This window comes from Emydura macquarii, unplaced genomic scaffold (assembly GCF_026122565.2).
Source record: "Emydura macquarii macquarii isolate MOO-44397 ecotype Brisbane River unplaced genomic scaffold, CSIRO-AGI_Emac_v2 contig_1477, whole genome shotgun sequence".
Lineage (NCBI taxonomy): Eukaryota > Metazoa > Chordata > Testudines > Chelidae > Emydura > Emydura macquarii.
Window position 1 is genome coordinate 7,727,349 of NW_027131614.1, and position 26,999 is coordinate 7,754,347.

Below are 26,999 nucleotides of genomic sequence, written 5' to 3' on the forward strand. Positions count from 1 at the left end.
GCTTCATGAAAATCTACTGCTTTATTTTCAATAAGAAAACATCTTCCAATCTGATTAGTTTTTGTTTTATTATTGTACATGTACGTGGACATTCTTATATATAATTTTTCTACTGAGTTTTTACCTTTATTCATATTATTGCTAGTTTCAGAAGGAAAACCTGACACTTATTTCTACAAGGAAATATTATAGGGGTGTAGGGAGGTAGCAATTTAGATTCTATAGAAGGTTACCATAAAATTTACATTTTCCATAAAATATAAGTAGCCACCATTTTGCTGTAATCCCAGAGCAGCAACGAAATGGTGGTACAGAAGAAAACTATCCTATCAGACACATTTCATCATTGCTTCTATCCATCACTATTTTTTCCCCACCATGATTATCATTTACCTTTCTTCTTATAAGTAACATGCTAAGTTTTAGATTAAAAAGGGATATAATAGCTAATAGTTAATTATCAAACAGATATAAATTCTACAGCAAACCCATCATCTATTAAAAAACTGCAAAAAAAGAGTTCAGCGTGGTGTTTCTAGCACACACTGATGAATGTGTTTCTTGGAGCAGTACTATATGAAAGCTGTATCCTAGAGGTAGAGCACATGGTATGGAATATGGCAGCTGCATTGGTCAGTATGGTATTTTAATTATTATATGATTAAATAGGCGTATGAATATGCATTCAAATAACCAAAACAATTTTAACTAATTAAAAGTATTCTTAATTTGTACTATACATTTTTGCCTTTTGTGAAGTCTTTTATGTTTGAAATGAATAAGCATATTGGTATATTTGGAAATGTCTGTTTATATAATCTATTTTGCTAAGTGATGCCACTCCTATTTTGGTTTATGTATCCCTTTCTGGAAGATGTGCATAGAAAGCATCCACTTGCATGCAAAGTGGAAATAGGAGGTAGACTAGTTTAAGCATATACTGGTGATATAGTTCTGAATATACTTAAATAACTCTTAAGGTTTATTTAGTAAGTTCTATGGAAGCACTGACACACTAGATCTTGTATTAAGTAGATTCTATATTTTTAAATTGGTAATGTACAGAAAAATAAATTCACATACTTTATAATATTGTAGTTCTGTACTACTATTGTTAATTAAGTTGAAAATGTCAATTTTGAACAAAATATGCTATAGAAAATGATGTTTACTTATTTTCCAGCTATACATTAAATATTTTGGATCCCAAAATTTGAATAAATAACCATTGTTATTACCAAAAATTAAGGTAATATAAAGGATGGGTACTTACATTAAATTTTGTTAGGAAAAGTTTTCTAAAATATCCTGTACTATGTTAAATTTGTTTATACGTATTTGCAATTATGCACAAGTAAAACAAATGTCATTTTCGTCTTAAGTACTCTTTTTAAATTCAAAGAGAGTATTTAGGTAACACTGCCACCTATTGCTTAGATGTTATGGTTCCTACATTTGTTGTCACTCATCCTTGCTGCTCTGACTACACTTGCATGATTTCTGATAATCATCTTTGTTTTCCATGTTCAAAGACGTTTAAAGACGTAAATATTTACTTTAAAGTAGCACAGCCATAATTTACCTAACAATGTGATGATTAAAGAGAACAACATTTCAATGACGTGAGAGGTCTAAAAGTAAAATTATGTGTATGAATACTATTTTTTTAAACAATTTCTTTCCAGAAAAAGTACATAAGATACATTAGAATAATACATCAAATGATGTAAATCAGAAGTCTACATTTTAAAATAGCAAATAGCTAAATTAAAAATACCCTATGCCACCCAGACATTAGGAGAATTTTTTTACTTCGGTTTTTCAGGTGCTAAGTTAAAACGTTCAAATTAGGGGCCGACTCCTGCAACTGTTTCACAGGCACAAATAATGTCATTGAAGTCAGTCTTTGAAGGACTGGGCCTAAGTCCTTTTAGTAAAAAATTGTAATGTTTTCATGACAGTCGGCAGCAAATCACCAATTCTATATCTATGCAAAAAATCACACCAACATCACAACTTCAGCTGGCCTAAGCAGAGGAAGAAAGAAATATTTCTATTGATTTATTTTAAAAAGGTAGAAAATTACAATCTTACTTCCCATAAATATTTATGGTGAGATATCAGTACATAATTTCTTTAATATCAAACACCAAGCTTATATGTATTTATGTAATATAAAGTACCATCTAAATTCATTGCAGGATGGATCGAAACCTGCAATGGCTTAAAAATAAAATTTACTGAAATGTTTGTAGTATCCAGAGAAATATTCAGATTAATTTTATATGGGTATGTGTAAAATAAGTTTATTTTACCTCACCCATTACCAGGATAGTAACTAGACATAGTACTGTATACCCTACATTTCTCTTACTACTGTTGTGTTAAATTCTACAAAATAATGATGGTTGTGCCCAAAAATGTTCAAGGTCAAAGTGTGAAAAGTGAAACCATATTTTTTTCAATTTATGATTCTAGTTGGATTTCAAAGATTTGCATTCAAACCAATATAGAAAATAAAAGGAAATTATTTTAAAAAACAGTTTAAAATATTTTTTTTTTAGTACATAGAACCCTCTAAAGTTACTTTTCAAAAGTAATTAAAACCTTCAAAATAGCCCAAGAAAACTGAGTTTTTAAAGCCTTTTGGGAAGGTAGGATGGGTTTTGATACGTCATAACCCATTTAGCATGTATATCTTTCTCCAAAATTAAAATGACCACAGGTAATATACAATTATTACAGGATAACCCTGGAAGTTTAGGGATCTCTCAAAAATATCCCTAATTTGTGTGTATTTATTCTGTGGCTTTTTTAACTGTTTCACTGCTAGCAGGTGACTTATCAAAGGCAGTCAGCTATCAAACCCAAGTATTGTACAGCTAAAATGCAGCAATGTGTTTATGGTAAGCTCCATAACTACTAGTGTTAGAAAAGCAAAAGATATATACACACCATTTTTTCTTCTCTCCTTTTTCTGTACTATAACATCTAGGTTTATATTGTACAGGCAGTGAAACTGAACATGCATTGAAGTATTTTTTTAAATAAATAGAATACATAAGAACATACAGTATTAAATACTAGAAGAAAAAAGGATATTTTTCAGATTACATCAAACATTAATGTACTTAAAACAAGTTAGCATTATTTAACCTTAAATTCACTCAACTTAGTACAGTAGGATAAATTATTAATGACCTAATTGGTAAACACGGATTTGTAATGTAATTATTTATTTAATGCACCAGTTTATGTAAATATCAGATTAAGACCTTAAAATCTAGTCCTTTGTAAAAAGAGAACCAGAGTGGAATAAAATATTCTTTGATAAAAAAACACCACTTGTTAGATATACATTTACTAGTTTAGGAAACAAACTTTCTTCATGAAACTATAATCCTCTTCCTTCTCAAATGATTTGTGAGATCAGAAGTTTGTAGCTACTCTTTACTACTCCTGTAAATTTCTTAAATTATGATTTACATAATTGTGGCAGCCATTTAAGATCTTTGAAAATGCATAAATTCAAAAGCCACACTAATCTGAAAATAAACAAATGGGTAATGAGAACACAACATAATATGAAGCATACTTATTAAACAATAAAAGATCATAAAATCTAAAAAAGGCTTGGGATGCAATACATAAAAAAATCAGAAGATGTATAGTAGTACATGGACAATTTCTTAATTTTCCTATTTTCTAAAAATGCAACATTTATATTTATAACATCATGATAATTTCAGGAGTCCAGTGCATTTTGGCCTACTCTATGCTATAAGATTAGCAAATAATACATATATGCATATTAAATACTCATGAGAACACCAATATGTTTTGCACTTCAACATTTTGCATGTTAAAATACACACACCAAACAAAGGTAGAATTTAATACAAGAAAAAAGTACTTTGTAGGTGAAAAAAATGGGAAGTCTTTTTCTTGGTTATTCACTATAATTGACTATGTACACCATGTTAGGATGCATGTTAAAATGCAAAGATAAGATGGTTATACTTCAACAGATAACATCATTATTAATTTTATATCTTGGCTTTGCTAGATCATTGCTTGAAATGAGCATCACAAAACCAATGGAGCTTTAGTCTCCACATTACATTTTCTTCATAATCATTTTCAATTTATTTTTTTCCTGCATGTCATCATTTTAATGTAAATCTTTCTTTTTCTTTTCAATAAAATGAAATGATTAAGTAATCCTGCTTTTTGCATGATTAAAGATGACGGATAAGCTTGGGTGGATAAAAATCAAGGCTACTAACAGAATCTGTGCACCTCGCATGTCAGAATCCTTCCAGCTTGCTCACTGCTAATGACAGGAAAAATTAGCATGTCTGTGAATCACCTAAAAAGAATAAGTTACCTTTAAAGGACCTACCATCCCTCTACCCTAAACTTTAAATAGTTACTTTCAATAATTTTCTGCAATTAAGCCCTGATTAATTGTTTTATAAACAGATTAATAGACAAGATAATTGTTTATAACAATAAGATATGTTGATCTAAAACCATCTGATCAGTGAATATTACTGTGCTGTTTAATAAGCATGCTTGCATCACCAAATCTAACACATTTAGAGACAGAAAAATGTAAGGAATAAAAGGACTACTGAATATAGCATAAAACTGGTGAAAAACAATGCAATATTCTTATTTCATAGTCAGATATGACTCAGTTTTAAAAGAACAGCAAAAAATCTACTGATATTTACCATTATGTGTCTTTTCTTTCAACAGCCCTATGCAATATGCGTTCATCCTTTTTTGACTCAGACAAGTAAACTAGAAAGGGGATATTACAATACAGCACATACATACAGCCATCGCCTCTAGACATATGACCCAAAATGATGCTAAGAAGTCTCTCTCTGACCTCTTGCTAACCAGCCTCTTGTGATTAATTCAGCATGTCCTTGAAAGTATCTGTTAGAGATTCTAGGTTTTTTTGTTGTTCTTGGTTTTTTTAATTTAAGAATTTCTGAAGCTCACCTATAGTTTCACCAATAGATTTATTTTTAATTTTTTTTTTTAATCAGAGGAAAACCATTAATCTATGAACTAAGGTCTGCGGTAACAGAAAAGCACCACCTGCCTCAGCATTTGCCAAATAGGACCATAAATACCACAACATTTCCTGACCTAAGTTTCGTAGACATCTGTATCATGGTAGCACTGCATTTCCCTTCTTTGACAGATGAAATTACTATTCTTTGATTTCTCTCTCTCTCTTTTCTGATTATGTTCTGGATGGCAAAATTTGGGCCACAAAATGCTAATTTCTAACCTAACACCATGACAGCAATCACAGCCATCACAAGGATGGAATAAAGAGAGCAATCTAACATCCAGGGATATGAATTTCTGATCAGTGGCTGGCAGACTGCCGTGAAAGCTTACAGTAATCCCATTGGACAGCTAGGGTTGATGAAGCCTGGGAACAGACAGCCACAATGTAGGTAGTTCACAATTGCAAGCATTTGTCCATAATTTAAAGCTATATGAGAAGTGGAGAGTATTCATCTGAACAACAAGCTGTAATTTAACTAGAGTAACATTTACACAGTTTTTAACCCATTAAGTCCACCTATTCTCACACTGACATGCTCTCTTTGTAATGCCATTTTGAACAAAAAGACCCCCACACACTATGTGCATATGCAATATGGGGGCATAGAGGGGGTGCATGTGTGAGTAGTTTAGTATTTGAGAAGCCCAGTGTAATTCAGTGATATTAACTTTTATTGTGTAGTTTTGGAAAAACGAAAGGCGTCTTTTAAAAGCTAAGAGCCTGATCCTGCAAACCTTCCCTCAAGTGAGTAATCCCATTGAAGTCAATGTACCCTGCTCTGCCATCCTTGCTCACACTGAGTAATACCATACCCGTGGGCAACTCATATGAATAATGTTTTATTTTGTAGGATTAATGGCTCGATTCTGTAATCTAATTCCGGGAGGAGAACCCCTGTGCAGAGCTGGAGACCCCTTTAAATCAATGAAGCTATACCGAGGTCTGACTGGGGCTGCAGGATGGAGGCATCAGTGGGGTGGAACTGAACCCCACCCAAGTCAGGGTTTTCTGAATCAGACCCTAAAACTTTGTAGCGTATAGCAAAATGTTGTTTTGTGCTTGAAAGGCTTGAAATGCCTCTTTCCATGTGACCCATAAACCCTCCACCTTCTAAACGGATCGGTCTCTAATTGTCCTTTTCATATTTTGTCAGTAGATCTTTACTGCATAGGCAGAGCTGCTGCCAAGACGTCTGAGGCCCCAAACAAGAATCTGGAGCCTTCCCCGAACACAGTACGGAAAGGCAGTGACAAAGCTGAAAGTGAGCAAGTGAAACTGACACTGCTGAATTTAGAGCCTAACACAAGGAGTAAAGATCAAACTGAGAGTCATAGAAGGGTTTAGAGTCATGCACTCTCAAAATCATTTTTTCAGGTTTTCTATGGAAGCCCCAGAAAAAAAAAAAAAAAAAAACCCAGGAACTCTAACGTATTTAGGTATAAGGGTGAAAAACCTTGTCCCATTGAAGTCAATGGGATTTTTGCTATTGATTTCAGTAGGGCCAGGATTTCACCAGAGACATGAAATACTTTGTAAATTTTCAGAACATGTATGAAAATAGGAGGAAAAACACGATGATGCTGATGACAGGTACAGGACATGTTCGTGTTTTTTTAAGAATGCCAACAAATAAAACTAAGAAGAATATTATTACATTAACGGAGAAAAGAGCAACATACTCAACCCTCTTCTGTGAAGCTCAGACAGAAAAAGCTTTTTCTGTCATTTTACATATCAGAGAGGGGTCAAATATAAGCAAATACCATAAGATGCCACATGGACATGCCTCACAGTATTGCTCATAATTCATAAAATATCATTAAAATGGATGCGTGTGCTGGGTACAACATGGCAGTTGTATTTAGAATGCTCAGATTTTAAAAGTTTCATCTTTTTTTTTTTTTGAAAGATTGTACTGGTTTGCGAGCTATTCCACCTAGTTCAAATGGACTGGAACCACCTACAAATATTTGTGCTTAAAATATAGCAAGTGTGAAAGGGAGACAGTGCTGAGGGGCCATTAACTAAGCCCATTATCTCACTTATTTTCTGTTCCCTCTCTTATTTTTCCTCCAATCCCCTTTTTACTCTCTTGTATCTAGCACTTTCATTTTTGCAGTCCCAGCAGTGTTTTTTTCCTTCAAATTAACTTTACTTGTCCCCCCACCCCAAAAAATCCCCGAAACCCTCTCCATTTGCTCCCGTCTTATGCAGTCATTCACCCCTCACTTTCTTCTTGCCATCTATTTACAACAATTATATGGCTCATCACTGCAACATCCCAGCAGCTCACATTTTTTACACAGAGTGGCTGACATGCCCAAGGTCACAGAGGAAGCCTGTGGTAGAGCAGGGACTTGAACCTAGGTCTCCTAAGTCATAGGACAACATTAACCACTAGACCATCTTTCCTTTTGCAAGCTCTCCTCTGCCCTCTCCCCTCACCTGCCTTAGTGGCCATCCTCTTCACTTCCTGTCACCTTCCCCCATTTTCTCATGTGCCTCTCTTCTTGGTGTTTCCACCGGCAGACACAGACCTCCACTGACTCTCCTCCCCCTGGACGGGACTCAGTGGAGTATTTGTAGAGCAGCTCACTGGTCCAGTCTAACATCAGTACTCTGCTGTGACGTGGGCATCCCACTCCTGCTGAATTCCATTCTCATTGTACAGATGATGGCTGAACAGCAGCCTATGCCTGTGAAGAGCCACACCATGACTACAGAGCTCAGGAGCTACTCCATCCATGACTGTCCCAGTCAGAGTCTGAGTAAAGGAGAGATAGACCACCACTAGGCTCAGGTTCCACAGTCCAGCCTGATTCCCTCAACAGTGGTCCTGGGGCAATATTGAACCTGTTTGCAATAGGATCTAGAAGCATCCAAAATTATAATGGAATTGTAACTTAACTGCATTGCAGAAAAAGCAATCCCACTTGTAAGAGCCTTGAAGTGTGTTTTTGGCACCAAACAAAATGTATTACCATGGGATTTTTTTCCCCCTTTTCTGTCAAATGGCATTTGACATTGGTTACATGGAAGATTACAAAAGGTGAAAAAAAGAGAAACTTTTCATCATCTTAAAGGGAATGATATGTGGTACTGGGAACAAAGTTGCAGGGGACACTGGCCAATGAAGCAGAGAAAGGAGAAGCAATATCCCTGCTAATCCAGCCACAAAGCATTCTCTTCATTTAAAAAATAGGTGTTAGTTTGTGTCAAATGTACCGGCAGTTTTGTCTTGTGTGATTATCACAACACAGCAGGTCCTCTCTGACCGTGCTAACATCATAAGGATCACTTCTCCAAAGCAGGAACAACTTTTCTTGAGTTCTTTGATGTGCAAAGATATTTTTCTTTACCTGAGACATGAATGTTGTATTTCCACTTTGTTGTTTCATTAACACACAATTGCCATGCAGAGACCACCAGTGAAATGTTAACATGAACTTTTGAGATCTCTTAATTCATTTAAGTGATTTTGGATTTTGCATTAGTTCTATATTCTGCTGTTTTGGAGGTTGGGGGTGTGTGTGGTGGTGAAGATGACTAAAGGCCAGATTCTCTAGTGATTTTATGGTGCTTTTCATATTGCTTGGATAGAAGAGAAAGGGATCTTAACCTAGGCACAAATGCCCAGCAGAGAAATTCTTTTGGTGTGGAGGAAACACCTGCTGGACAAAAGTGGGCCAGTTCCAAGTCTGTGCTTCAGCTCCTTCTCTCTCCCCTTCCCGCTGGAGGGAGACAGAGCTCCATGACACTCATCCTCCACTGGGAAAAGGGACTGCAGCTGTAGTGGAACAGAGTGGAGTGTCCGTGCTTCAGTTTAGGGCTGCCCCGAAGTGTCAGGGAGCTAAAATAGATGCTGAGCAGAGTTCTGGAGCAAATGAATGTCAAGCATACCCAATATTTCATCTCCAAATGATGGGTTGTAATAGCAGTCAGTCTGGGGCTTCAGAAAAGGCACTATTAGGAGCCTCTGCAAGGGTAGGTCACAAATCAATGGTGCACTAGCCATTTCTAAGAACTTGAGCAGTTACTGTATATTGCCTATTGTTGGAGCATATGCCTGTGTTGTCCATGGCAGAGTACTATGCAGCATGTTGATTGTATAAAATTACTTTTGCTGCTCCATTTAATGGCTCCTGAAAAGAACTTTCCATGCCCAGAAAGCCATACAATCTAGTTTTAAAGCTAAGGATTGAGAGCCAGGTGGAGCCTAGATTCTAAATCTAACCAAGCTTCTAACTCAAAATGAGAGGGACAACGGGGAAATCATAGACCACCATATGTCTCAGTCCAATTGGGGGAAGGGAGAAACACAATAGGAGTTCTTGCTAAAAACTACATTCCACCAGCGTAAGTTTTATTGCATACGTATATTGAAAAAAATAGCGAAAATTCAGTCTCATGTACCTTGAGGTTTGCTTGCTCTTTGGACACCATATGATGTAGCAATACACACAATTTTCAGAAAGGGCAGGTGAGGCACAAGACAAGGGAAAGACATATTTACATAGATTAAGTCCAAAACACTGAACTTGTATCAAGAGTGGACTTACAATATGTTCAGGGGTTTATTCTCTGAGCCCCCATGTATCCCACAAATGTGTACTTCTGTTTAATGTCATTTGCATAATGTTTCTCCTTGAACATGGTACTGTATGTTCCAATAAGTGTATTTGCAGTTTGTGCTATAGAGCCATAGTCTCTGAGGATTTCAAGGCAGTGCTGACATCATTAGATAGTAAAACGAAACTAGGTGGATAGTATTAAAAACTATATCGAATGGAACTGAATAATAGTACAGCAGTGACAATTATAAAAGAACAAATCTAAATTACTATGTACAAAAACAAGCATTAATTTAATATTGAGAAATTAAGCTCTTAAGTCAGGTAGTTGCCAATGGTAAGGTTCCTAATTCTTCTCCCAGTTAAACCCATGAAATCTCATTGTCCCCATTGCAGAGGTATAGTTGTATCAAGCCAAGGGGATCTGCCAGTGAAGGTATAGACATATCTCTTTACAAGAGTAGAACAGTGGTCTTGTGGGCAAAACACTGGATAGGAACTCAGGCAATCTTCCTTCAGTAACCAGGACTTCCACATACCTCCTGTGTGACTTTTGATAAGTCTAAATGTCTTCCCATCTGTTCAATGGGGAAAATAATACTCCCTTAGCTCATGGCTGTGTTGTGACGCTATATACATTAAATGTTTGTGAAAAGCTTGGACACTGTGGTGACTGGAGCAATACAAGTGTCTTGATATGTACGTATAGGATTGTTATAGAAGCATGTACATTTCATCACAAAAGGAATTTGCTTGAGCATCTTTTAAGTGAAAGAATGGGGGTAGAATGGATGTTTGAATTCCACATTAATTACAACAGTTGCTACTGGTGACCACTAGAATATGTCTGCTATTAACCTTCCAAATGCCTACAAATCTGAAAAAGCACAACTCTCTAAATTCCATATTTATCCATCAATTGCCCAAAAGTCCTACTATGATTAACTACAAATTTCTTTATATGATATGTATCCCCTGCCTTTTCATTTCTCAAAATATGAAGATTTCCTATTAACTCTAAATCTAAAGCCACTGTATAATAGTAAATATTTTGACTCAAAGCTGAAAATTCCCAACAATTGTGTAAGTCTATATGTTCCTTCATATAACATTGGCGCTACTATCCTCCATTAGTCTGAGGCTCTCCAAATGTTAATGAATAATTAAGTGTTACAACACCCCTCTGAGGTAGGAAAGTATTATTTCCATGTTACAGATGGGTAAACAAAAGCGTTTAAAGATGGTTTGCCCCAGACCACACTGATTCCCTAAGAAAATCATGCAACTTTGATGACAACAATAAATGACTGAAGAAATTCTAATTAAATGGAAAATATCTACTCCTTCTGATCAGACCTCAGGATTAGAATTCCATTCTAAGGCATACAGTAAGATTATATTTGTGTCCAATTTATTGGATAAACAACCAACACTAATTTATGACTATTTGTTTTTTTTAAATAATAGTCTTCTAATTTGGTTCAAATTACTCTAAACCCTGTTAGATTGCCAACCAGTGTCAGTAAGAGAGAAGAATGCAAAATTAAGGAGTTGTTAACACTCTGGGTCTAATTCACCAACAGCTTCAGCAGGTACAGCTAAAGTAAAGTGAACAATGGTCACCAGGTCATGCCAATGGTGATTTTAGCCCTATATTTCTATAAATGACATGCACAGTTTCTGTAAAAGCACATTTTACCTCCTCTCTCACACAGGAAGCTTAATTTCCTCACATTTATATTTTATCCACAATTGAACACCATACATGCTGATTTTATTTTGAAGAAAAGATTCTCACAATTATCTCCTTAATTGTCTGTATGTTATTTTCTTTATTCTATAGAATCCTCTGCACATCTTGTCAATGTTCTTAGTTACTTGTTGCAACTAACAGCTTTAGCTACTAATGTCTGGCACTTTAAAATGCTTTGAAAAGCTCTAGAAACTACAAGCATTAACTTTGAGAAAGAGAGGCTGGGGGAAGAAAGAGAGGTTTAAAACATCTGAGGAACTAAATATTTCCTTGCAAAGAAGAAAATTTGCTAATGCTCCCTCTAAACCTAAGAAGTTGATCCCTTGAAGGCCATGTTTTATATTCTTCTTCTTCAAACCACAGTCAACAAATCTATGCAGAAAATCCTATTATCAACTTTACTGTTATTTGATAGCCTATAGTCTTACCATTGATTTTCTACAGTTTCCTCCTGTAACATTTCTCCAACATCTGAAAAAGGAACACAAGCGCAATGTTATTACTAGCGTCAGTTGCTTAATTGTACAATTAGCACCTATGTTAAGACAAATATTTCATTTTTATTCTAGATAAGGTCATGAAAAATTCTACTCATGATTAGCAGGATAAGTGTAGAATATTGTTTCTCCTGGCATTTTACTAGCTAGCATTTTAAGAGCTAGAACCTGTAGCCTGCTGAACTTCAGGACATTTCAACTCCTGGATTCCATTGGACAGGTCATGAAAGAGAAGTCTTGTGAGTGGTGAGTTTCAACACAAGCAAAGGAAGTGTTCTTGAAGCTATTGTCTCCTTGATAGGTGTTCAAATGACCTTTCAACACTGAACTGTCACAAAATAGTGGTCAACAGTGGTTTGCTGTAGGAAAGCCTTCCACTCAGTCACTATAGTTTCCAGTGCTGAGAAGCCCATAAAAATAAATTGCAGCAAATGGGGCAAAAATCAGAGGGTGAATGTAAATAATCCTTGTCCTGTATATATTAAAGCCATGTCAAATATTCTACAACATACACAATAAAGTTCTGTGTCAAAGCTAAAACCAAAATGCATATCCTAGCATCTACTTTAAGTTTAAATAAACACCATGAAAATGCATGTTTTTACATGGATTTAGGGTATCCATAATATTATTGTACTTCATTATAAACAAAATACAGGAATGTCACAGTTGACTAAATTCCTATCAATTATTAACTTAATTTTTACACACATTTAATACTTATCTTATTTCAGACTTTTCTATACTGAGAAATTTTCTTTTAAAGAAAAATGGTTTATACAGTTCACTTCCTGCCATAATCAAGGTCTTTCTAACCTGATATCTGAAGGTTATGCTTCAGTGAATAATTCAGTAGGTTAGTGAAACTGTGGCAGCAAAGAAAGTGCTAATCTTAGATGGAAGCTGTGAGGGATATTAAGAAACAATTGCAAAAAGTGACATATTTAATAGAGAAAGATTACTCTGTGCTACATCTATTTAATTTGAATTGAATAAATTTTGCCAGTATTTTATGAGATGCAGTCTGCAAATTATGTGAAACTTCATAGTGTCACTAAAGTCTAGGGAAAAGAATAAAGGGTTTTTTTTTTCCCTCAACCATTTTACAAGTATTGTGATTTTTGAGGACTTCTCACTCTTTCAAAAGAAATTTCAAAGGAACTGAAGAATCATTCGCTGCAGGACTTTATTAATTTGAATTAAGAAAGAAGAAGGGGTAGTAAAAGGTGATAGTAGTGAAAGATAAATAACAAGAGGCAATAGAAGGATCTTGCGTAATGAGACTCCTTGAAATAACTGAATTCCTTCTGAACTGTGACTGAGTGAGGCCGGATACGTTTTCAATCTTTCAGGGGAAATTTAGTTGATCTAGCTGAGGCAAGTCTGAAAGTATGAGTAAATGCAAGTGTGAAAAATGATAGCAGGCAGTTTTTGGCCTTAATCACAAAACAGATTCTTAAGATGAACACAGTCCTGACGGAAATAATTTATTCTAAGTCTATGTTCATATAATACCTTCCATGAATAAGTAGAGGGGGAAATATGATGCTACTACTCAGAATATTAACCTCGTCATAATCTTATTGTAGATTTAGTGATTACTAAAACCTAAGCACTCTTGTCTCTGCTAAACAAACGTTCATATTTTTACCCTAAAATATTGTTTAAATTACTGGCTTTCTTGTACAATAATATAGATAGTATAGATAAACTGTACAGTGAGGGTGGCATTTTGACACTTCACATCTGAAAAAATAAAACTGTAGCAACATTGGTGGAAGACATAGGAAATCTAAGTTTATAGCATTCTTCATCTTTAATAAAATAGTTTAACCATGACTAGCATAGGTGAATGAACATCTTTGAAAAGGTGCAAAGACAAAAAATTTGTGAAGAATTTGCATAGTTACAGCTGCACAATTCATAAGATGCTGTATTATTTCCTATTTCTATTACCATAGCATTCAGAGGTTCCAGTCAAGATTGGGTCCTCATTTTCCTATGCATCATATGTAACCTGTGTAGGCACAGTCTCTGCCCAAAATTTCTGTCAGCAGGTTCTCTTTGCAGGGCCACGTAACTTAGCCATAAAGTTATTTATAACCTTGAAGCTTGACACAAAATAGGCAGCTCTGAAACCTTTTGGGGAGGAGGAGGAGGAGGAGGAGGAGAGGTTAGATAGTCAAACCAATTTATTTATGCTATTATTTTGCAATCAAGAATGGACAAGTATTAAAATGAATGTGACCACCTTCAGGGGATTTTTGTGCTCCTCTAACCACAAAATAGGTGGCCATTTTAAAAATGAAATTTTGTAAGCCATTAGCCCAGAAAGTTGTTTGTTTTGGTATTTCACGTGTATTTAAATGATCACATTCTACTTGGACAAAAAAGTTGTCTACTTTCAAATTAAGAATGGCAAAACTATTAAAACTCCATACTACAAGCTAAATTCTGCTGTCTGATCTGCCTGGTAGATCTTCACTCCAATATTCCCAGTGGAAATTCTGTGGTATGTGAATCAAGAGCAGAATTTTGCTAACACTATGAAACAATTTTTACCATGCATCCACTCTGTGTTAGTACTATGTTCTCCCCTCTACTTATTCCTAACTTACACAGTATGCTCCACACGAGGGAGAGCAGGAATAGAGACCTGCTCTGTCCCTGAGAGCAAAATTTTCTTCCTGTATGCATCATTAACCATACAGTGAACAAATTCATATATTAGCAGAAATGGATATAGGATATGGAGCCTTTTACCTCTGCTATAGATCGCCAGGTCAAGTCTGGTTCAGGTCATTCGGTAACCTAAAGACATTACAGTCTAATGGCTGTTTTGTGACCTACATGAAATGAACTGCTATTATCTAATTTCGTAGTTAACATGAATCCACATAACTAAACCACCACCAAAAGTGGTGCCCTTTCTGGTAATGTTAGCAGTGAGGCCAAGTAGCGAATGGCAGAAAAACCCTATGAGCCCTGCAAGTGTTCAGTAGAATGGGGGTTGAGAGACCATGGTAGGGGGAAGTGATGAAGCTTTCACTGTGTCTTTCTATATGTTATCTGTTATGTATTTAAACAGAGAACTTCAGTCTCCAGGCCTGTCAGTTCAGCACCTTTCACAAGCACAAAAAAATGTCATGTACTCCACACTGATGAAATAAAAGATAAAGGTGTCAAAGGCACCATTACAATATATCATAGCAACAATGGGAGGATCAACATCTCCCTTCTATGTTCATAATATATTAAGTTATTTCAGTGTATTGGGCCTGAACCTCTTCTTACCTACAATGGTGTAACTTTATTCACTGCCATAGAGTCGCTCCTGATCCACATTGTGTGTAAAGGATGCAGGAAATTGGATCCATTGTGTATTTCCTTTCCAAATTACTTTAGGTTATTCTTTTAAAAGGAATACATGACATCATGCATGTATATATATTAACAGGCATTGTTTACTTAGGACTTCAGAAATAAAGGATGTTAAGAACCAAGGTTGTTCTTCCATCCTTAACCTTCCCACTTGTACCCACCAGATGCATTGCAGCATGGATAGTTTGCAAGATAATGCATTGTTCTGTACCTAAAACAGTTACAAGGATAAGTTGTGTGTATTACACAATAGTCTTAACTCTGGATTGTTACTGCATCTGTGAGCATACAATAAAATGTTGTTACGTCAGTACAGTGCAGAAGTTCTTAAAAGCTGAACAGCCATGAATTGTGATGGGCTTATGGATACCATACTGTATTATCCTCTACAGTATTCTACCCAAAATACACACTGGATATTCTCTGCAGGACTCAACATTTGAAAGATGGTCAGTAATACTAGTTCTGACTTTAAATGGAAGATCTTAACGTATCTAAATGCCATTCCAATTAAAAATATCTATTTTAACTATTGAACTAAATTAATAATTTTGGAGTAATAATATTTAGTAATTTATTTTAGCCATTACAGTGGCCTTTATAGTAATAGCTGTCACAGTCAGAAAGTGTCCAGTTACCTTGTTAGATCATCATGCTTTGTAGTCAGAAATTAGATTAACTGTTTTGTAATATTTGTATACTTGCTTTCCTCAAGAGTATTTTACTAGCTCACACACCTGGTAGAGCTGATTATTCTGTGACTCTAAATTCATTACTTATTAATCTCCCTATGTTATGGAGAAGACCATTAATACAACCTGCTAACTTCAAATAGTCCTGAATATAGATTTTACAGGACTCTGTTTGATACAACATGTGGGGCCCTATCAATCTCTCTCCTGGCAGTCTGCTGTCTGTTCCCATACCACTCCAGACTGTCAGATAATTTAGGGTCCAGTTCTGCAAGAAGCTTGCACAGGAGCAAACCCCTGAGCAAAGTAACTTGCAGGACAGGGGCCTTAAAATGGGGCCAGGTCCTCAACTTATAAAGCAGTTCTAGATGCCAGGCAAGGTCTTCAGAAGCCCTAAGGGGTTGTTGCGTAGTAAGTATCTGATATCAGAGGAAACCTCTAATGTATGGTGCTAAAGGCAGTTGCCCTTGCCTAGAGCTAGCCCCACCTTTAAAAAAAATAAAATAAATAAATCTCACTAGCATCACACACACACACACACACACACACACACCCACCCACCCCCTACAATGTTCACCACTGGTATTCAGAGTGAGTGTCTTATAGTTTGTGTTGTGCCACCTCACGCTGTATCTTATTGCTAACTTTCTCTTTTTATTATGTTTTACATAGAGATGCTCACCTGCTTGCATATCTCTAAAGCAAATAGTTAATCTTCATACATGTTGGATATTATGTATACAGTACCCAGGACAATCACATTTTAAGCTGTTCATAAGGTCCACACCAGGCTTATTAGTATTGTTCTTAGCTGCAATGTAAGAGTTTAAGATTTGCAAACACATTTCTATTTTTGTCTGTCATTTTTTGTGGACTCAGTTGATACTTTTGAGATTTTTCCTCCTATTTTCTGTTATTATGCCAGCAGCAACTTAGAAACCTGCTTTACTGTCTTTAAACATCAATTAATAAATAGAGTTTAGAGTAAAATAGAAGAAGTGTGGAGGCAGACAATCTTTACTGATATGAGAAAGTCGTGTTAGCTCTTTAACTAGAGCTCTTCTCTGCTTTCTAATGTAGCCTGATATACAATCAGAAGCAGCCCAGGGTAGAAAACTTTTTTGATAACCTCCCCCACATACTAAACAGCTGAGCCAAAAAGAGGTGACTGGCACAGTGGTACAGCACCCCTTGGAGACTGGTGCCAGAGGAACTGCCCTGCTCACCCATCCCTAGAACCAGCCCCACATTCATCACTTCGTCCGTCTTGTGCCTCAAGTTTAAAAAAACCAAGGAGAACTGTCTAAATGGAGCACTGTGCATTTTCCTGGGGGAATCAGCAAAGTTTTTTTTTAAGTCCCAATTCTTTCTATAATTGCCATACACTGGAAGTGATACACTCCCATTTGCAGTGGGGAAAGTACACTGAGGATTGCCATTTAAAGAGTATATCAACCAGGAATGGGCAGCTGGTTCCTATGAAGGAAACCTGAACTAAACGTTCACCAAAAGTTCAGGCCCAAACACTGGCAACACTTTTTTTTTCCTTTTGTATATTTACATAAACCTACATATCTTGGTTCTGGTTAGCCCTAGAAGTGGAGGCACTGGAACACCATGAGATGCAGTATTGCTGAAATAAGGACACACTGACAGTCCCATGAGAGAAACATGATCTTGCAGGATTTCCAACCCTATGTTTGGATACACTTGGATTCTTATCTGTCAGTGAAATCTCTGAAACATTTGAGATTTGTATTTTACAAGAGAGAACCAGTGATTCTCAGAAGAAAGTTTTGTGCTCACTGTCAATGGTCTTGCTTTCTTCTTGCAGTTCAGGTGGGATCTGGTGCATGTAAGACAGGTACCCAGACGGATCTGGCACCTCTGAAAATAAAATCTCACAACTCCTTACTGAGCTTTGACTTGGGTAAACAAAGCAGTTTTGGGCCCTATGTAGGTAGGAAGATATGTAATTGGGAGATGGATAAATGGAATAAATAATGTATACAAGATACACCTGTCAGCCTCTGCAAGGAAAATGACAAGACGCCGTGTCAGACAACCATCATTAGCCAACTCTCCTTTCCTCTCTCCATGCCTTTCACCCAACCTTCCACACACATAACCTGTTTATCTGAGTGGTTGTGTAACAGAAACACCTTGAGCTGTGCCCTGAAAGTCCAGCTTGGCTACATCAGACTGAGGAAGAAATTAAATGGAAGGCACTCCACTGAGAACACCTTGCACCCAGATTGTTATTACTGGTTTATTGTTTACACCAACACACAAAGAATGGCCCCAGTCAGAATGGCAGAATCCATTGTGCTGGGATCAGTACAACACAGATGGAGACTGCTCCTGCCCTAAATGTATGCATACAGGTTGAGATTTTCCCAGCAGGATTTAGACATCTTCCAAATATATGTCTAAGTTATCTGGACGTCTTTGAAAATAACGACCATAAGGACTACTACTCTGAGCCAGGTTCAGCATCAAGAGAAGGATAATATAATTCACAGAGGATCTAAATAACAAAGCACTTAATAAATATAACCAACATATTAACTTTAATCTGGAAGCAAATTTGAGGCCAGCACAATCTATGGAGAACAGGTAGAAATTTCTCCCACCACTAAATAAACATGCCACCACATGGTACATTGACTGAACTCCAAGAGGTCTTCAGGCGTTGCCCAAGCAGAGCACATTGCAGTCATGCAATCTAGAGACAAGAAAGGCTTAGGTAACTGTGACAGGGTCCATAGTTAAAATAATTTCTGCAACCTCCTTGCCAAGAAAGTCTGGAATAAATACTCTTGTCTACTTCAAGTATCTGATCATCCAGAAGCAGCCAAAGATCTACAGGACTTTCAGCTTGGGAATTTAAGTAACAAAACCCAGGAACACTCACTCAAATAATGGCAGTTCTGAGTCTAAAATACACTCAACTCAAAGGGTCTACCCTATTTTTTACTTGCAATATTAGCAACATTAACCATAGGGAGCATCTTAATGCCCAAAGATCATAACTGAGAAATGTTAACTAGGGATTATACAGTGACAAGGGTATTGTGGAGTTAACCTGAACGTAAACGATGTAGGAGGTATGCACATGGAATAGGAGCTTCCTTAATGTTTAGAACTGTCCTTAATGTTTCTGTTTTGGATACTGAACACTGGGTTTTATGTAGGAAATCAATCAAGTACTCAATCTTGGCCAGTTGCTAAATAATGCATGGTATTGCACATGCACTAGGCATAGTACTACATGGTACCATTTCAATCCATTCAGGAGACTAGTAAATGCAAAGAAGGTAGCTGATCTTCTGTGTTTGATATACACACGCAGAGAGATGCACACATATATAAACAAATGTGTACATATATTCACATAAAAATTCACAGTAAGACAATCAAACAGGAAATGTGAAAGTGTTCTAAATCTAACATGCAGGCTAACTAGACATACTACAAAAGACTTCTGAACCTTTATCAAATACAAATTAATAGGAATATATTTGAATTGTTAAAATGAACATTGCCTTTCAGATTGGTTCATAACTATTTTCATGTTAGCATAAGCACAGAAAAAACATTGCTGCAGCTCCACCTAGTGGTCAATGGGAAGAATGACAACATGGAATTAAAATCTCAGGAGCTCAGCCCTGTGTGATGAATATAAGCGAAGAAGGGCTCAGGCTTTGTAAATCTTGGAAATGAACTATACTTTGTTTACAGCACCAAAGGGACAACAGAGGTGAACCCTCAACCTCATGTTTGTATTCAGTACCTAATGTTATACATACTACTGAATTCCACCTTCCACATTGAGCACTTTTCTCATCAGTATGAATCATAGATTTGTCTTTTTGAACGCTCAAAGAACTGGAGATGGATTCTTTTTTTTATTGTGCCTACAATATTTGTTCAAAGAAATTAACAGACATAAATGTTTGCAAGGTCGTCTCCCAAGATTTTGGCAAAAGGTAGAGGACACGGTTAAATATTTGTGCTCAAAAAAGTATGAGAAGTTTAGTTTTATTTTTAAAATAAAATTATGAATTTTGCTCCGACTTCAGACCACGATAAAGCATAACATTAGCAGTAATTCACACCTTTATCATACACTTAAAGGCCTTAGAAATATTTATGAATTTAGCCTCTGTACCACCATGGCCTTAGTGTTACCGCCTCCATTTTACAGATGGGGAAACCAACTCAGAGCAAGCTCAGCAATTTCCCAAAGTGACAAGATGTCAATGAGAGAATGGGAACAGAACCTTGATCTCCTGACCACCCTTCCTCTCCTGATGGTGGCATGGTGGACTTTGGGGCCAACACGGGCTGTTGGAATCCTTAGCATGTGTATAGGCCTTGTATTCTGTACAATAGTTTCACTATTGCTGAATAGAAGAAAACAAAATGGAACAGTCTCAGCTAATGCCTTACCCTTGGCTTTATTTCATTTGCTTTTGCATTTTAAACACATCCAAAAATGCTTAGTTCACATACAGTACTTCTTCTTGGCCCCTCCTCCATCCCTTTTTGAATTCAAATCCCTCTTAAAAGACCCATTGTAGAAGAAATCACATAGTTTTCAGTATATTTCTCCAGCACCCAGCTACTCATATATTAGCCCTGGCTGAAATCACATTTTGCAAGACTCTAAGTTTCTGGAGCTAAAAACCAGGCCTTCAGTTGCCTACTCTCCAGTCCTGCTAGCAGAGGAGTAGTCTGACACTGAGTTGTTTCCTCTTGCTAGTGCAGGAGATATGAAAAATGGGTCTGTGAGTGGTAGAGATTTTATGGGATGACAGACTCCCTGAAAGAGCAGGGCTGCTTCTTACATTGCTTTTTCTTAAGGCTAGATCTGATATATATATATATTTCTGATAGCACTAAACCTTATATATATATATATATATATTTTATATACAGAATTGCTCTCTCCAAATATGCAGTGTATATCACATTCTTCAAGTCCATATTGAGAATTAAAATTATTTAAGTCTCAACAATGTGCTCAATATTGTGACAAAAGACCCTGCCACAAGGAATTTACCATGAAAGACCCCAATCCTGCAAACAGTTACTAATATGCCTAAATTTAAGCATGTAACCAGTCCCATTTCAGTTAATGAGACACCAAACATGCTTAAAATTAAATACGTTCATAAACATTTCCACGATCGGGGCTTGGTAAACAAAACTAGCAAGAGGAAGCCCATTAGAATGATCAATTGACATTGATCAATGTTCAGTTTATACAGATATATATTTGAGTTTGTTTCTTATTGATATGAATCATTTTTCACAAATTGAAAATCTGAACGGACATAATGGTTTCAACTAAATTTGTGTTAATGCACAGTAAATTAAGCAGAAAACAAAGACCAAATACTGTACACAATAATAAAGCTCAGTTACAGGGATGTACTGTAATAATTACAGCCAATAGTGCATGCACACTGATAATTTAGTTAAACTGCCTTCAGCATATACCAGCAAAATCTCCTTTACACTTTCAGTGCATTGCACCAAAATTGTTTCTTATAAATAAATAAATAAATAAATAAAACCAGCAAATTTTTACTTTTCATTTTGAAAACTACCATTTTCCTTTCCAGTGTTGTCTCTTCTGAAAAACAAAACGAAAACCTAAATATAAAGAGAGCATTCACTGTTGTCTTTCTACTAAAGCTTTTGAATTTAAGAAATAATAGATGCCTGTCTAGACAACATTAAAATTGTTTTAGTTACTGATGTATGAATGACTGATAAATGTCATCTTTGCTGCCTGCAGTGCACTTTGCATCTAGTCTACTGACATTTGTCTATAGCTGACCTGTGTCTGCATTCTTCATTTGCATGAAGCATTTAAATTTTACAGCTAGGAAAGCCTCAGGACTCACTGTTTACAGAAAAGTGCCATACAAAAAACCCACACCACTTTCTTTTCTTGTTACATAGACATTTTTAATGAAACCAGCAGGGAAGATTCTAATCAGACAAAAGGCAATAGAATTCACTTCATACCTTTCCAGGTAAAATAATTATTAATTCCCTAGCTTCACATTTCTCATACAGATAAAATGACATCTGAAGCCTAGATGCCGAAAAGGAGAATTTAATCAAAACACGCTTAGGACTTTGAAAACAATGCAAATATGTGTTTGCCACTTACTAGAAAATATTTGCTTAAGTCTCTAGATGTAAAAACAACTGTAGGATTTTCACTCACATTTAAAATAATTTTACAGTCATTGCACCATCAAGATCTTTAGGAATGTGACTGATGAATAGTGGAGATCTTGTACACAAGTTTTAAAGATAAAACAGATCACTGTGTTTTCTCATACTTCTGAGAAACATGCTCATTGTCGCCTGCCACACATTACTTTAGAATACAGATGGTTGTAGTACTGTAATATGACCATGAAAGTTATTTACCAAGGAACTAAGCTACCGTTGCTAAGGCCAAGAGAGGATTCTGTATATTACTGCATTAGCCAACTTGCCTGCCGAGACTGGTTACAATCCCAAAATTCCCTGGTTCCAACAAATAGTTCTTCTGCAAAGCAGTACCATTGATTTCAAGTGGGACATCTATGTGAATGAGTTCTAGGGGAACATATAGGTTTGCAACAGGACCTTGCCCCCTTGAAAGGTGGGAAATGTCTGCTTTATGTTTTCTAAAATGCTTTTTTTTTTTTTTGTGGCAGAAATGTAACAACTTGCAGTAAAAATCTTCAGTGTAGTCTCAATGAAAATATACCACAAAAAGACCAGTGGAAATTTGCCAAAGTCTTTCCAAATCAACAAAAATATATAGTGTTTTGCTTTCCTATTGGGCTGACAAAGCGGAGGTGCTTGAATTGGAAGTTGACAGGGAGTTATATACCTTCCTGAATCGGGGCCTAAAGCACGTGACTTACTTTAAGTAGATCACTAGTCTGATTCAAGTCATGGTACTCTCATGTGCATTTAGTTAGGCATATGCTTAAGCTGTCCATGCTGGATAGATATAGATGATGGTGTAGCTTCACTGGTGCAAACTAATTTATCTGCAGTGAAAACTCATAATGTAGATGGTTTGTGCCAGTGTGACTCATCCCAGTTTCAGGTACATCTCACTTGTGCAAGGCATTTTTCATACGATTACAGTGTCTCCACATTCAGGATTTGCACTGGTGCAACTGCATCAGTGTAGTTACACTGGCATACAAATGGACAAACCCACTTGGTGTGAATATAGTGTTCACTTCAAGGGATAGGCGTTCAGAGAAAAAAATGTGACTGAACAAGGGGAATGGCTAGATCCAAGGTAACCAAATCTGACCACCTGTTGCAGGAGGGCCAGCTCCTCACCATTCCTGGATCTAAGCATTATTTTCTTCCAGCAGCTTTTTGGCAAGCTGCACTTCGATTCCCCTCCTATCACAGGGTTTATTTTAATATTTTTCCCTCTCCTGCACACGACGATGAAAAACCCTCATTTATATAGCAACCTAATCACCACAGTCATAATATGGAGAAAATAGTCTATGCCTTCCATTTTTTGTTAAAGCCCTACACGAAACAATCAACTATGGACTAGCAAACAGGTAAAGATGGCTGATTTCTGTGTATCCTAACATATTTTGCAATTTTTAAATAGGGCTATATGCCTCATTCTAGTGAGACAACCTTATAATGAACACACCAAGAAAGCCACATACCTCTTTTTTTTTTTTTTTTGGGTTGATTAGAGAAAAATCAATTGGGTGGGATAGATATCTTGGGAGAAAGTAGTACTCAACTGCAGAGAAAGAGGAACAGAAAATAAAAACCTCCACCCCCACCACTCTCTGGCACTGTGTAAGGAGTCAGGGCTGCAGATGTAAAGTCAAGTATATGTTTTGGGACCTACTTGTATCATGATCAGTGAAGTCAGAGAGCTCACTTTCCCTAGAGGGACTGTTATTGACAGGACATCAGGAAAACAGGGAACTCAGGCAGTTAAGTTGAAAAGCAAGGCAGCTACATGGACAGAGCAGTGTACAGGGTTTAATAAAGTTCCACTTGTTCAACTTAACCTACATTCTGCTTCCCTTTTTGCAAATGAAACACTACTGACGCTGAAAACCTCCTTTGATCTTTTACCTTCTCTCCATTCCTTTTGATGCACTTGTGATTTTTTTTGCGCTCACAAAAGGACTGTGCAAAAAAGACAGATTGTGTTGTACTTTTGCAGGACGCAACAAGATACACATTTCAACAGTTTCACTTAATACACTACCTTTTTTTGCACAGCTTTATAGGACTCCACCCAAACACCCACAAGTATTCAGGTAATCTAAGCTACCTGGTACTCCTAAATGTATGAATCAGGTATTCCCATAGTTGAAGGTGCCAGAAAAATAACTTTCTAGGACAGGGCTAGGTACTGTCTCATCAGCATTCAGCACCCATGCAATAGCACAGAGACAAACAAACAAACAAGAAAAAAAGCATGCCCAGACACATGAAACATATAGACGATAAAAGGAGGACAGAGTGAAGAAAAATGTTACTTCTTAACTGAGCTGAGGCTATGGAGGAGAAAAGACACAATGACATGGCCTGTGGCTCTTTGTTTACGAGAACCTTGCCAGTGATCTAGCTATACCATACCCAATGGAAGTAGGGCACTACTGAGGGTATTTTCACTAATATGGTTCTTGTGCAAATTTTAAAAGGGTGCTAAGTGCAGCATGAATGCAAAAGCCTGCTTGTAAAGGCCTTAGGACAGATTCCCCCTCCCCCACTCACTAAATGCCAAATCCTTAGATTTAAGTCTAGGAAGCATGCTGGAAATTTATGGTACAAAAGAGCTTGCTGTTTGTTGCTTTTTTGGCCGAAAATGCAGACTGGACTCTGATCAGAACTTCTGAGTCTTTGGCCAACAAAGCAACAAATAGCAAACTCTTTTGTGATGTTTAATTTTGCAGCAGCCCATTAAATGTCCCAGTCCTGCAAATGTATTCCTGCAGGTGGACTCATACCTTCAGGCAGCCCTACTGAAGTCTAGAGTCTGCTTGAATGATCCAGTTGCAGGATTGGGGCCTACAGGAAGGACTAATACTACAAGTAGCAGAGTTCAAACACTCCTCTGGTTTTCTGAGGCAGTAACACTAAGTAAATTATGTCAATAGCTTGTTTGTTGGAAGTTAACAGGAATATGGTGAAGCCACTAATCTTTTTAGTCTAGACTCTTTGAATAGGAGCAGCTTCTGTTTTGTCCTTTTCTTTCTGAAGGCTAGGCAGCAACTTTCTTCTAAGGGTTTGGTGCTTTCTACAGTGGGAACCAGGGCAGCCTCATTAGTTTGCCATATTTTGGAATCAAATCTTGTTAGTAAAAGATTTTATTATCCTTCAGGATTTTAACTCTTCTTTTTGCAGTTTTAAATTCTCTTAGAACATTTATTAGGCTTTTTATATGTAGGGCCTAAATCTACTCACTTGTTTAGAGGGTTTGTCTTTCTCTATAGCTTCCTTGAATGACTCCTTTCTGTCTTCATAGGTGGCATAAACCCACTCAGAGAGTTTGGTTTAAATAGACAGCAGCTTGTATCTGATTGGAGGAAGCACCTTAAGAACTGTAATACTAACGTGAAAGTGAACACAGGGGAAATGCTTTATAGGCTTCAGGGGTTGGGCTCTGGTCTCAGATCACTGGTTCAAATCAAGACTAACTCTTCTGAAATCAATTGAGTTAATCAGTGTGAAGCTGGTGCAAGTGAGATCACAATCAGACTCTGTAAGAGGGATTTCAATACTTGTCTCCTTATATTTTTCCAGGGATTTTTTTTCCAGGTTTTTTTTTATTATCAGTCTGATTTCTTAAGGAGACCATTGGCATACGTACATTGCTCAGTTCATCATATTTGTTTCTCAAGTCCTGTATTTATTCCATGTACTTTTATAAAAGAACAAACTTCATATTACAATTGAAATCATAACCTGTGGGGAATTTTTTCATGAATTCTGCATGCCAGGATCCATTTATTTATATAATGTGGTATTTAAATACAGAAATAATCCCGTTCTCTTTGGAAGAAGAATGTATCCACCAAATGTTTGCCTGGCAGAGATGGGAGTCTAGACAGAGGGAAGTCTGGAAATGGAAGTAAGGGGAGGGTTGCAAATAACCTGATCAATACAGTGGAGCAAGGGAGAGAAGTGAAAAAGCTTACAACCTATAGGGATAAGAAGGAAGATGGTTCAGCGATGAGAATTCAATTGCCAGAATAAAAGAGATGGAAATGAAAAAGCACAACTTCCATGCAGTGGCAATAATTGCCTTTACATCCAATGCCTAGTGCTTGAAATAAAAAACAAAGCTATAAAAGCAGGAAAATAACATGAATAACAATAATAAACAGTTGGGTCCTGCTGTGACTATCTGGCCTCTCTGTGCCAATTCTGTCTCTACAAATCTCATTCTATGCCCAAACATGTTTTTGGAACTGGTCCATGCAGTGTCTACAACCTAGTTCTATCAACTGTAATAATTAATAGTCTTTTGCACTCAAATAGTGTTTTATATCCAGATCTCTGAACATGTTCTGCAAAGTGAGGAAATATTACTGTGCCCGCTTTACAAACAGGGAAACTGAGGCCCATAGTGGGCAAGGGCTAAAGTCACAAAGGCATTTAGGCATTGCAATCCTGATGCCTAATGGAATTCTCAGACTCCAGTTATGTGCCCAGGGTCCTCGGGTATTGCATGGGGAGAGGTAAGCTCTTAAGAAAGGGATTCTCAGAAGCTAGCAAGCTAAGCAGAGACCCACTACGCTAGCCAGGAGTGAAATGCAGAGAAAAGAAGTAGAGTGTAGGCCCAGATTCATAAAGGTATTTAGGTACCTAACTCCCATTGAATGGGGCCTATCGGGCCAAAGGGAGGCACCTATCTTGAGATTGTCAGCTCTGCACCCTCTCCTGGAACTGGGGCCTAAGCCAGGTCAACCCTCTCTTGTGAAAAGAGAGAGC

At 36.9% G+C, this 26,999-nt stretch overlaps 1 long non-coding RNA gene across 2 annotated transcripts in view; it reads right to left on the bottom strand.

Annotated features, from left to right (window-relative positions):
- The window catches only part of LOC137156807 (uncharacterized), a 268,742-nt gene extending 243,135 nt beyond the window's left edge, over positions 1-25,607 (bottom strand). For both annotated transcript variants that reach the window (XR_010920908.1, XR_010920907.1), the window contains exons 1-2: positions 25,470-25,607; positions 11,845-11,887 (exon numbers count right to left, since the gene is read on the bottom strand). This is a non-coding gene — a long non-coding RNA (uncharacterized lncRNA). The remainder of the gene's footprint in view (positions 1-11,844; positions 11,888-25,469) is intronic.
- Between the last annotated feature and the right edge of the window lie 1,392 nt (positions 25,608-26,999).